Source organism: Lathyrus oleraceus, chromosome 3 (assembly GCF_024323335.1).
Source record: "Lathyrus oleraceus cultivar Zhongwan6 chromosome 3, CAAS_Psat_ZW6_1.0, whole genome shotgun sequence".
NCBI lineage: Eukaryota > Viridiplantae > Streptophyta > Magnoliopsida > Fabales > Fabaceae > Lathyrus > Lathyrus oleraceus.
The window spans coordinates 201,634,157-201,648,591 of NC_066581.1; positions in this window are offsets into that span (position 1 = coordinate 201,634,157).

Sequence of the window (14,435 nt, forward strand, 5' to 3'; positions counted from 1 at the left end):
TGTAGAAAGTAGGAACTTGGGCCAAAAGCGCATGAAGCCCAATGGAAAGGCAATGCAAGTGAATTAGGGCAAGCAAAAACATGACAAGCAGAATTAAATCACGTTGTACATTCTTTCACATTCAGGTTTTAAAATTCAAATCAGTTGAACTCCCTCCACCTGAAAGTACCTCTGCCGCCGCACCAAAGGTCGCCTTCGACGGCGGAGGAGCCCTAACCTCCAAACAAAACACAACAACATCTTCTTTTCCCTCCCCTGAATCCAAATATCATAACAAAATTCTCTGATTCTTTCTCAATCACTCAAATTGTAATAAACCGTGCATGAACCCTAGGCCTCTAAAAGAGAAATTAAATTTTGAACTGTTATAATCAAAGCCCTAGAGGATATGGCTTTGATTCCCCTAATCGTAATCTGCATCATGGTAATAAGCATGAAGTAAAAGATGAAGGCAAGAGAACTCACTGGCACGGAGGTCAACGGAATTTCAGGTATGTTATTTTGAACCTTCTTCTTTGAATTTCTTTACTCCATAATCTTATTCTCTTTCCTTCTTCCTCTGTGCTCGAGTCTGGATTTGAGATTGAGAAATCGTGAGGGAGAGAGCTCTGAGTTTGCGTGAGTTAGATTGAGATTGTGAATTGTGTAATGAATGAAGAGAGTGACGTCTGAAGTGGGAATTGAATAAATCGATGATGAGTGTATGAATGAAGAGGGTGAATGAATTTATAGGAGGGAGTTAATAGAGGAATCAACCTCTGTTAATCCATTAGCTAGCAATCGATGCAAGGTTGGTTAGGAGTTATCAAACTCTGTTAGTTAGTTAGAATGGAAGTTAGTTAGGTTTGTTAGTTGGTAACTGATTCAATTAGATATGTTAGGTCTAGATTTCTGTTATATGGTGAAAGTTCATTTAAGTTCAATTACATGATTAAACTCAATTGTTGTTAGATGATGAGGTTAACTGTTATTAGATGTAAGTGAAAATGGTTTGTTGTGTTGGATCATGCCCTGCTATATCACTTGTATGCATTTCCTTGATGTTGGATTTGTTCATGTGATGAATGGAAATGCTTTACTGTTGTATCAGTTCATATTGCTTTGTATAAAGTGCATATGCATATGGCCTGTTAGTGCTAGTTTTGTGCATTATAATGAATGATTTGATGTAGGATGTTTGCTAGTCCTGTTTGTGCTAGGGAAGCAATAATAATGAACTGGATGCATTGTGTAGGTATGTATGTTCATGCTAGTTAATGTTAGTACATGAATAAAACATGGCTTGCTAGTTTGATTAATGAATTATTGTTTTGTGTGTGAATGTTGCATAATGTTGTTGATGAATGTATGGTTGTAGCGGGGTATTCATTACCATTAGAGATATTGACTAAATCTAAGGTAAACCATACAAGTCGAGTCGCCACCACACTTCTATTTATCCAAAGGAATGGTTAGAAAGCAAACAAAAACCTAAGAGTTTTATCAAATCAAAAACTAGTAAAAATGTCAGAGATCTGGGTAAGGGGGTTGGTTATGCAATGGGAAGGTTTTAAGCACCCAAAACATCCTAGGTACTCCTAGGGAGCCCTTTTCACACTTGTTGTAAGGTTGGTATTTTGTGAAAGTTTATTTGTGCAAACATGATTGAAGATATGAGAAGAGAATGTACAAGTTATTTACATTTTTGTGTTTGGATGGATAAACCCATTGCCTACGTACCATCTTAAAAAAAGATTATGATCAAAACCTCGTAGTTCGGGGTAAAAAATCTCAAAAAATGAGTTGGTGAATTGATTGATCCAAAAGCCTTAAGGTCTTTTGTTATCCAAGGGAGAAGACTCAACCTAAAACCACAAATCCACCATGTGAGGATAACTTCAACATGCTAGTGAGGGGTTAACCCTATAATAAGCATGGAAGACTCATTGTCCATCACTAAGGATATAGGTGAGGATTACATCTACCTCAAGGATAACTCAAACCTAATAGCTAAAGGTTATGAAAAATTTGATTAAGAGGGTGGCCATTGAAACCACAAAAAAAGCATTTGAATAAGTCATATTTACCAATGAAAAGTATGTACAAAATATGGTCAAAGTTGAATTAGAAGTTCAATTCAAAATAAGTGTTATGAAAAGAAAGTTTGAAAATCAAAAGCATAAGGCTTAGGTTTCTAATATTTGAAAACAAATGTTAAATGCTTGCACAAAAGTTTTGGCTTGGGTTAGAGTGGAGGGAAGAAGAAGAATGGCTAAATCCTAAGTATACAAGAGATAAGGGTTAAGAAACAAGACCACAAATGGAGTTCCTCTCTTGAGATCATATTGATGATCCAAGTAGCTCCCATCCTTTGGAATATGCAAGCAAGATAATAGTAAGCTCGAGCAAGCAACAATCAATTAAGCTTCTTAGGAGCTCTCCCAATGTATCTTGTATCTTTCACTTTGGATGAACATGGCAATGGTTCTTCAATTTGAGCTCTCATAGAATTCCCTAGCACAAAAAGCACACACATCAAAAGTTCCATGAAGTAAATAGAGAATGGACGAGAGTGAGTTTAGAGGTTTGGTCCTTCTAGTCCACCTTCAACATTAAGGTCCTTTTTACTCCAATTTGCATAGGGAAAGTCCTAGAAACTAAGTCCATTTGTCCATTTCTTTGCATTTGGTCCACAATAATCAAAACAAAACACAAGCACAATGATATAAACACAATTATGTGCTCAAGTAGGCAAAAGGCAAATTGCATTAACATAAACATGTGCTCAAGTGAGCAAAGGGGGAAAAGCAAATGAATAATATGTACAAGAATAGTAAATTGCATAAAAGTAAAGAGCAAGAAGTAAATGTTAATGGTTAATGGTTAGTGTTAGTAGTTAGTGTGCCATAAGGCAAATTTAGCGCTATGTTAAGCAATCGTAATTGGACTTATGTAGAAGTCACAACTATCTAAGGCCGGTCAATAATAATATAGGCAACAACACAAGTTAGAGGTCTTGATTAGTGAATCAAACTCCAACAACTTTCCATGCCAAAAAGAAGATGGGAAATGATCTTGTATTGATTTAGGTCCTTTGCATGATTTAGAAAACAATCTATCCTTAATGCAAAGTCATTCACTTGATCATTGATCAAGATGAATTAGATTTGAATCAAGGAAGATTAAACCTCCCTAATCAATGCTAACCATCAACCTTTAACTCATTGATCAAAAAAAGAAAAGAAGAATTAAAGTGCGTTAAATGAAATGGAATGTACCAATCAACAAATGTTGACCAAAGATAGGGAAGATCAAGGTCAAACAATAGAAAACAGAAGCAAGATGAAGATTGGAGGTCAAGAAATAAACAAAATATTTTTGTCATTTTTAATATTTAAAATAAAATGAATTAAAATATTAAAGAAAGGTCAAACTTCAAACTCACTTCAAATCAACTTTGAAAAGTCCAAGTGAATTATCCCAAGTTCAACAAGGTCAAACAAGGTTTGACAAAAAAATTCAGCATTTTTGAAAGTCAGAAACTATTTTTAATTAATTAAAAATGCATAAAAATAACCTAATTGAACTAAAATCTCAAATAAATCTCAAATCAATTAATAAATTGATGAGAATATTTTTCATAGATCTATCATCATTCAAAGAGGTTGAGAAAATATTTTTGTAATTTTTGGATCTCAAAAACTATTTAAAATGAATTAAAAATAAACAGAAAAGAGAAAATTATTTAAAAAATAGAAAATGACAAAATAAAAAATATTAAAAATCATTTTTAGAAACTAGAAATTAAAAGAGAAATAATGCAATTGGTCCCATAATTTTTGGACCAATAATGAAAGAGATATGGATTTTAGAAATAAAATGGAATTAAAAGAAATAAAAGAAAATAGAAATTAGAAATTAAAAATTAGAAAAAAGGAGAGGCGTTGGATGATGGCTCATTAATTGAGCTGGCATATCACATGATATGTTCACTCTAACCGATGACGGATTTTCTTCCCTGTCGAGTTTATCCTTGATATGTTCATCCTAATCGATGACGGATACTCTCACCCTTGGTCTTCTGCCCAGTAACTGGTAGTTGTAAACCCTATTTTCCGCAGGTTTCCCCATCAAGGCTATTCTTACCCAGTAACCGGTAATGAATACTCCCTCCTAGCGGTTCCCAGCGAGTCATCCTTGATATGTTCATCTTAACCGGTGACAGATGGTCTCTCTATCATATCTTTATTATCTCCTTACCTAGTAACAGGTAGTAGATAATAGATTTCTGCTCCTCCTGTGTGGAATTTTTATTTCTTCCCCAGTTGAGTTGAGTGCGTATTTCCTTAGTGAAATCTCTTTTCCCTGCATGATTCGAGTACCTCAGTTTTATCCTGACTTATTCGTATCCCCTGCAGATGTTGTTTTTCCTCGGCTGAGTCTTTCCATTTTGTATGGAATCCCTCGAGTCCCCCAGTAGTTTTAAGTCGTAGTCTGGCCTACGCATAACGGCTTGAGATTCATCTATACTCATTCATATCTCATCCATTCTCTATTACTTAAAACTCGTGACGTGCAAATTGCATCATAACTGAAGAGTGTTGAAGGTGAACCTTTGTCGTGCTTGAACAATAATCCAGTCCGTTTGTAATGTCTGACTTGTATTGACTTGAATGTGAAGCCTTGAACTTGTTGAAGTCTTGATATCCAATGCAAATAGTACAGGGGAATGGTCTTATCAAGTGATCAAGAGACTTTTGATCACTTGAAAATATAGGGGAAATGAGTACAACTAAATGATTTAATTTATCAAAGCAAACTTTGATCAACTGAATCAAGCGGGGTGAAATCAGTTGAGAATTCATGCAAAAAGAGATAATGACTGTAAACCCTAGGGATTAAACAAATAAACTTTATTCTAAACACCTAGATCTAAGGGAACACGCCATTGGTCAAAATGCAATTAATCAGCGAATAAAATCAATGCTTAACAAGAATCAATGTGATTAAAAAATATAAAAGAAATTAAGAACAATTAAAATTCTAACTAATCAAAATTCTAAAACATGAATTAGAATTCTACAACCAAACCATGTAATTAAGCAATTAATCATGTGAATTAAGATCTAACTTAATCAAGAAACTAGGGTTTATCACATATTTTTCAAGGCATTTTCCAAAACTATTAAAAGATTAAATGGTAATTAACCAAACATGTTAATCCTAATTAAAAACTAATCATTTTAATTCCCATTTATTTTTGCATTAGAAATGTCTTTAACTACCATAAAAGAAATGAACAAAAAATGGAAAAAAGAAATAACAAAGTAAATGCATAATAAGCCACAATAGGGGGCGGGGTGAATCAGAGAAACAATGTTGCATGCAACAAGAATGGGCGCAGACCTAATCTAGGCCCAAAGTAGTTAAGCAAGTGTAAAACGAGGGTATGGATGCATGAGGAAGTGTAGAAAGTAGGAACTTGGGCCAAAAGCGCATGAAGCCCAATGGAAAGGCAATGCAAGTGAATTAGGGCAAGCAAAAACATGACAAGCAGAATTAAATCACGTTGTACATTCTTTCACATTCAGGTTTTAAAATTCAAATCAGTTGAACTCCCTCCACCTGAAAGTACCTCTGCCGCCGCACCAGAGGTCGCCTTCGACGGCGGAGGAGCCCTAACCTCCAAACAAAACACAACAACATCTTCTTTTCCCTCCCCTGAATCCAAATATCATAACAAAATTCTCTGATTCTTTCTCAATCACTCAAATTGTAATAAACCGTGCATGAACCCTAGGCCTCTAAAAGAGAAATTAAATTTTGAACTGTTATAATCAAAGCCCTAGAGGATATGGCTTTGATTCCCCTAATCGTAATCTGCATCATGGTAATAAGCATGAAGTAAAAGATGAAGGCAAGAGAACTCACTGGCACGGAGGTCAACGGAATTTCAGGTATGTTATTTTGAACCTTCTTCTTTGAATTTCTTTACTCCATAATCTTATTCTCTTTCCTTCTTCCTCTGTGCTCGAGTCTGGATTTGAGATTGAGAAATCGTGAGGGAGAGAGCTCTGAGTTTGCGTGAGTTAGATTGAGATTGTGAATTGTGTAATGAATGAAGAGAGTGACGTCTGAAGTGGGAATTGAATAAATCGATGATGAGTGTATGAATGAAGAGGGTGAATGAATTTATAGGAGGGAGTTAATAGAGGAATCAACCTCTGTTAATCCATTAGCTAGCAATCGATGCAAGGTTGGTTAGGAGTTATCAAACTCTGTTAGTTAGTTAGAATGGAAGTTAGTTAGGTTTGTTAGTTGGTAACTGATTCAATTAGATATGTTAGGTCTCGATTTCTGTTATATGGTGAAAGTTCATTTAAGTTCAATTACATGATTAAACTCAATTGTTGTTAGATGATGAGGTTAACTGTTATTAGATGTAAGTGAAAATGGTTTGTTGTGCTGGATCATGCCCTGCTATATCACTTGTATGCATTTCCTTGATGTTGGATTTGTTCATGTGATGAATGGAAATGCTTTACTGTTGTATCAGTTCATATTGCTTTGTATAAAGTGCATATGCATATGGCCTGTTAGTGCTAGTTTTGTGCATTATAATGAATGATTTGATGTAGGATGTTTGCTAGTCCTGTTTGTGCTAGGGAAGCAATAATAATGAACTGGATGCATTGTGTAGGTATGTATGTTCATGCTAGTTAATGTTAGTACATGAATAAAACATGGCTTGCTAGTTTGATTAATGAATTATTGTTTTGTGTGTGAATGTTGCATAATGTTGTTGATGAATGTATGGTTGTAGCGGGGTATTCATTACCATTAGAGATATTGACTAAATCTAAGGTAAACCATACAAGTCGAGTCGCCACCACACTTCTATTTATCCAAAGGAATGGTTAGAAAGCAAACAAAAACCTAAGAGTTTTATCAAATCAAAAACTAGTAAAAATGTCAGAGATCTGGGTAAGGGGGTTGGTTATGCAATGGGAAGGTTTTAAGCACCCAAAACATCCTAGGTACTCCTAGGGAGCCCTTTTCACACTTGTTGTAAGGTTGGTATTTTGTGAAAGTTTATTTGTGCAAACATGATTGAAGATATGAGAAGAGAATGTACAAGTTATTTACATTTTTGTGTTTGGATGGATAAACCCATTGCCTACGTACCATCTTAAAAAAAGATTATGATCAAAACCTCGTAGTTCGGGGTAAAAAATCTCAAAAAAATGAGTTGGTGAATTGATTGATCCAAAAGCCTTAAGGTCTTTTGTTATCCAAGGGAGAAGACTCAACCTAAAACCACAAATCCACCATGTGAGGATAACTTCAACATGCTAGTGAGGGGTTAACCCTATAATAAGCATGGAAGACTCATTGTCCATCACTAAGGATATAGGTGAGGATTACATCTACCTCAAGGATAACTCAAACCTAATAGCTAAAGGTTATGAAAAATTTGATTAAGAGGGTGGCCATTGAAACCACAAAAAAAGCATTTGAATAAGTCATATTTACCAATGAAAAGTATGTACAAAATATGGTCAAAGTTGAATTAGAAGTTCAATTCAAAATAAGTGTTATGAAAAGAAAGTTTGAAAATCAAAAGCATAAGGCTTAGGTTTCTAATATTTGAAAACAAATGTTAAATGCTTGCACAAAAGTTTTGGCTTGGGTTAGAGTGGAGGGAAGAAGAAGAATGGCTAAATCCTAAGTATACAAGAGATAAGGGTTAAGAAACAAGACCACAAATGGAGTTCCTCTCTTGAGATCATATTGATGATCCAAGTAGCTCCCATCCTTTGGAATATGCAAGCAAGATAATAGTAAGCTCGAGCAAGCAACAATCAATTAAGCTTCTTAGGAGCTCTCCCAATGTATCTTGTATCTTTCACTTTGGATGAACATGGCAATGGTTCTTCAATTTGAGCTCTCATAGAATTCCCTAGCACAAAAAGCACACACATCAAAAGTTCCATGAAGTAAATAGAGAATGGACGAGAGTGAGTTTAGAGGTTTGGTCCTTCTAGTCCACCTTCAACATTAAGGTCCTTTTTACTCCAATTTGCATAGGGAAAGTCCTAGAAACTAAGTCCATTTGTCCATTTCTTTGCATTTGGTCCACAATAATCAAAACAAAACACAAGCACAATGATATAAACACAATTATGTGCTCAAGTAGGCAAAAGGCAAATTGCATTAACATAAACATGTGCTCAAGTGAGCAAAGGGGGAAAAGCAAATGAATAATATGTACAAGAATAGTAAATTGCATAAAAGTAAAGAGCAAGAAGTAAATGTTAATGGTTAATGGTTAGTGTTAGTAGTTAGTGTGCCCATAAGGCAAATTTAGCGCTATGTTAAGCAATCGTAATTGGACTTATGTAGAAGTCACAACTATCTAAGGCCGGTCAATAATAATATAGGCAACAACACAAGTTAGAGGTCTTGATTAGTGAATCAAACTCCAACAACTTTCCATGCCAAAAAGAAGATGGGAAATGATCTTGTATTGATTTAGGTCCTTTGCATGATTTAGAAAACAATCTATCCTTAATGCAAAGTCATTCACTTGATCATTGATCAAGATGAATTAGATTTGAATCAAGGAAGATTAAACCTCCCTAATCAATGCTAACCATCAACCTTTAACTCATTGATCAAAAAAGAAAAGAAGAATTAAAGTGCGTTAAATGAAATGGAATGTACCAATCAACAAATGTTGACCAAAGATAGGGAAGATCAAGGTCAAACAATAGAAAACAGAAGCAAGATGAAGATTGGAGGTCAAGAAATAAACAAAATATTTTTGTCATTTTTAATATTTAAAATAAAATGAATTAAAATATTAAAGAAAGGTCAAACTTCAAACTCACTTCAAATCAACTTTGAAAAGTCCAAGTGAATTATCCCAAGTTCAACAAGGTCAAACAAGGTTTGACAAAAAAATTCAGCATTTTTGAAAGTCAGAAACTATTTTTAATTAATTAAAAATGCATAAAAATAACCTAATTGAACTAAAATCTCAAATAAATCTCAAATCAATTAATAAATTGATGAGAATATTTTTCATAGATCTATCATCATTCAAAGAGGTTGAGAAAATATTTTTGTAATTTTTGGATCTCAAAAACTATTTAAAATGAATTAAAAATAAACAGAAAAGAGAAAATTATTTAAAAATAGAAAATGACAAAATAAAAAATATTAAAAATCATTTTTAGAAACTAGAAATTAAAAGAGAAATAATGCAATTGGTCCCATAATTTTTGGACCAATAATGAAAGAGATATGGATTTTAGAAATAAAATGGAATTAAAAGAAATAAAAGAAAATAGAAATTAGAAATTAAAAATAGAAAAAAGGAGAGGCGTTGGATGATGGCTCATTAATTGAGCTGGCATATCACATGATATGTTCACTCTAACCGATGACGGATTTTCTTCCCTGTCGAGTTTATCCTTGATATGTTCATCCTAATCGATGACGGATACTCTCACCCTTGGTCTTCTGCCCAGTAACTGGTAGTTGTAAACCCTATTTTCCGCAGGTTTCCCCATCAAGGCTATTCTTACCCAGTAACCGGTAATGAATACTCCCTCCTAGCGGTTCCCAGCGAGTCATCCTTGATATGTTCATCTTAACCGGTGACAGATGGTCTCTCTATCATATCTTTATTATCTCCTTACCTAGTAACAGGTAGTAGATAATAGATTTCTGCTCCTCCTGTGTGGAATTTTTATTTCTTCCCCAGTTGAGTTGAGTGCGTATTTCCTTAGTGAAATCTCTTTTCCCTGCATGATTCGAGTACCTCAGTTTTATCCTGACTTATTCGTATCCCCTGCAGATGTTGTTTTTCCCCGGCTGAGTCTTTCCATTTTGTATGGAATCCCTCGAGTCCCCCAGTAGTTTTAAGTCGTAGTCTGGCCTACGCATAACGGCTTGAGATTCATCTATACTCATTCATATCTCATCCATTCTCTATTACTTAAAACTCGTGACGTGCAAATTGCATCATAACTGAAGAGTGTTGAAGGTGAACCTTTGTCGTGCTTGAACAATAATCCAGTCCGTTTGTAATGTCTGACTTGTATTGACTTGAATGTGAAGCCTTGAACTTGTTGAAGTCTTGATATCCAATGCAAATAGTACAGGGGAATGGTCTTATCAAGTGATCAAGAGACTTTTGATCACTTGAAAATATAGGGGAAATGAGTACAACTAAATGATTTAATTTATCAAAGCAAACTTTGATCAACTGAATCAAGCGGGGTGAAATCAGTTGAGAATTCATGCAAAAAGAGATAATGACTGTAAACCCTAGGGATTAAACAAATAAACTTTATTCTAAACACCTAGATCTAAGGGAACACGCCATTGGTCAAAATGCAATTAATCAGCGAATAAAATCAATGCTTAACAAGAATCAATGTGATTAAAAAATATAAAAGAAATTAAGAACAATTAAAATTCTAACTAATCAAAATTCTAAAACATGAATTAGAATTCTACAACCAAACCATGTAATTAAGCAATTAATCATGTGAATTAAGATCTAACTTAATCAAGAAACTAGGGTTTATCACATATTTTTCAAGGCATTTTCCAAAACTATTAAAAGATTAAATGGTAATTAACCAAACATGTTAATCCTAATTAAAAACTAATCATTTTAATTCCCATTTATTTTTGCATTAGAAATGTCTTTAACTACCATAAAAGAAATGAACAAAAAATGGAAAAAAGAAATAACAAAGTAAATGCATAATAAGCCACAATAGGGGGCGGGGTGAATCAGAGAAACAATGTTGCATGCAACAAGAATGGACGCAGACCTAATCTAGGCCCAAAGTAGTTAAGCAAGTGTAAAACGAGGGTATGGATGCATGAGGAAGTCTAGAAAGTAGGAACTTGGGCCAAAAGCGCATGAAGCCCAATGGAAAGGCAATGCAAGTGAATTAGGGCAAGCAAAAACATGACAAGCAGAATTAAATCACGTTGTACATTCTTTCACATTCAGGTTTTAAAATTCAAATCAGTTGAACTCCCTCCACCTGAAAGTACCTCTGTCGCCGCACCAGAGGTCGCCTTCGACGGCGGAGGAGCCCTAACCTCCAAACAAAACACAACAACATCTTCTTTTCCCTCCCCTGAATCCAAATATCATAACAAAATTCTCTGATTCTTTCTCAATCACTCAAATTGTAATAAACCGTGCATGAACCCTAGGCCTCTAAAAGAGAAATTAATTTTGAACTGTTATAATCAAAGCCCTAGAGGATATGGCTTTGATTCCCCTAATCGTAATCTGCATCATGGTAATAAGCATGAAGTAAAAGATGAAGGCAAGAGAACTCACTGGCACGGAGGTCAACGGAATTTCAGGTATGTTATTTTGAACCTTCTTCTTTGAATTTCTTTACTCCATAATCTTATTCTCTTTCCTTCTTCCTCTGTGCTCGAGTCTGGATTTGAGATTGAGAAATCGTGAGGGAGAGAGCTCTGAGTTTGCGTGAGTTAGATTGAGATTGTGAATTGTGTAATGAATGAAGAGAATGACGTCTGAAGTGGGAATTGAATAAATCGATGATGAGTGTATGAATGAAGAGGGTGAATGAATTTATAGGAGGGAGTTAATAGAGGAATCAACCTCTGTTAATCCATTAGCTAGCAATCGATGCAAGGTTGGTTAGGAGTTATCAAACTCTGTTAGTTAGTTAGAATGGAAGTTAGTTAGGTTTGTTAGTTGGTAACTGATTCAATTAGATATGTTAGGTCTCGATTTCTGTTATATGGTGAAAGTTCATTTAAGTTAAATTACATGATTAAACTCAATTGTTGTTAGATGATGAGGTTAACTGTTATTAGATGTAAGTGAAAATGGTTTGTTGTGCTGGATCATGCCCTGCTATATCACTTGTATGCATTTCCTTGATGTTGGATTTGTTCATGTGATGAATGGAAATGCTTTACTGTTGTATCAGTTCATATTGCTTTGTATAAAGTGCATATGCATATGGCCTGTTAGTGCTAGTTTTGTGCATTATAATGAATGATTTGATGTAGGATGTTTGCTAGTCCTGTTTGTGCTAGGGAAGCAATAATAATGAACTAGATGCATTGTGTAGGTATGTATGTTCATGCTAGTTAATGTTAGTACATGAATAAAACATGGCTTGCTAGTTTGATTAATGAATTATTGTTTTGTGTGTGAATGTTGCATAATGTTGTTGATGAATGTATGGTTGTAGCGGGGTATTCATTACCATTAGAGATATTGACTAAATCTAAGGTAAACCATACAAGTCGAGTCGCCACCACACTTCTATTTATCCAAAGGAATGGTTAGAAAGCAAACAAAAACCTAAGAGTTTTATCAAATCAAAAACTAGTAAAAATGTCAGAGATCTGGGTAAGGGGGTTGGTTATGCAATGGGAAGGTTTTAAGCACCCAAAACATCCTAGGTACTCCTAGGGAGCCCTTTTCACACTTGTTGTAAGGTTGGTATTTTGTGAAAGTTTATTTGTGCAAACATGATTGAAGATATGAGAAGAGAATGTACAAGTTATTTACATTTTTGTGTTTGGATGGATAAACCCATTGCCTACGTACCATCTTAAAAAAAGATTATGATCAAAACCTCGTAGTTCGGGGTAAAAAATCTCAAAAAAATGAGTTGGTGAATTGATTGATCCAAAAGCCTTAAGGTCTTTTGTTATCCAAGGGAGAAGACTCAACCTAAAACCACAAATCCACCATGTGAGGATAACTTCAACATGCTAGTGAGGGGTTAACCCTATAATAAGCATGGAAGACTCATTGTCCATCACTAAGGATATAGGTGAGGATTACATCTACCTCAAGGATAACTCAAACCTAATAGCTAAAGGTTATGAAAATTTGATTAAGAGGGTGGCCATTGAAACCACAAAAAAGCATTTGAATAAGTCATATTTACCAATGAAAAGTATGTACAAAATATGGTCAAAGTTGAATTAGAAGTTCAATTCAAAATAAGTGTTATGAAAAGAAAGTTTGAAAATCAAAAGCATAAGGCTTAGGTTTCTAATATTTGAAAACAAATGTTAAATGCTTGCACAAAAGTTTTGGCTTGGGTTAGAGTGGAGGGAAGAAGAAGAATGGCTAAATCCTAAGTATACAAGAGATAAGGGTTAAGAAACAAGACCACAAATGGAGTTCCTCTCTTGAGATCATATTGATGATCCAAGTAGCTCCCATCCTTTGGAATATGCAAGCAAGATAATAGTAAGCTCGAGCAAGCAACAATCAATTAAGCTTCTTAGGAGCTCTCCCAATGTATCTTGTATCTTTCACTTTGGATGAACATGGCAATGGTTCTTCAATTTGAGCTCTCATAGAATTCCCTAGCACAAAAAGCACACACATCAAAAGTTCCATGAAGTAAATAGAGAATGGACGAGAGTGAGTTTAGAGGTTTGGTCCTTCTAGTCCACCTTCAACATTAAGGTCCTTTTTACTCCAATTTGCATAGGGAAAGTCCTAGAAACTAAGTCCATTTGTCCATTTCTTTGCATTTGGTCCACAATAATCAAAACAAAACACAAGCACAATGATATAAACACAATTATGTGCTCAAGTAGGCAAAAGGCAAATTGCATTAACATAAACATGTGCTCAAGTGAGCAAAGGGGGAAAAGCAAATGAATAATATGTACAAGAATAGTAAATTGCATAAAAGTAAAGAGCAAGAAGTAAATGTTAATGGTTAATGGTTAGTGTTAGTAGTTAGTGTGCCATAAGGCAAATTTAGCGCTATGTTAAGCAATCGTAATTGGACTTATGTAGAAGTCACAACTATCTAAGGCCGGTCAATAATAATATAGGCAACAACACAAGTTAGAGGTCTTGATTAGTGAATCAAACTCCAACAACTTTCCATGCCAAAAAGAAGATGGGAAATGATCTTGTATTGATTTAGGTCCTTTGCATGATTTAGAAAACAATCTATCCTTAATGCAAAGTCATTCACTTGATCATTGATCAAGATGAATTAGATTTGAATCAAGGAAGATTAAACCTCCCTAATCAATGCTAACCATCAACCTTTAACTCATTGATCAAAAAAAGAAAAGAAGAATTAAAGTGCGTTAAATGAAATGGAATGTACCAATCAACAAATGTTGACCAAAGATAGGGAAGATCAAGGTCAAACAATAGAAAACAGAAGCAAGATGAAGATTGGAGGTCAAGAAATAAACAAAATATTTTTGTCATTTTTAATATTTAAAATAAAATGAATTAAAATATTAAAGAAAGGTCAAACTTCAAACTCACTTCAAATCAACTTTGAAAAGTCCAAGTGAATTATCCCAAGTTCAACAAGGTCAAACAAGGTTTGACAAAAAAATTCAGCATTTTTGAAAGTCAGAAACTATTTTTAATTAATTAAAAATGCATA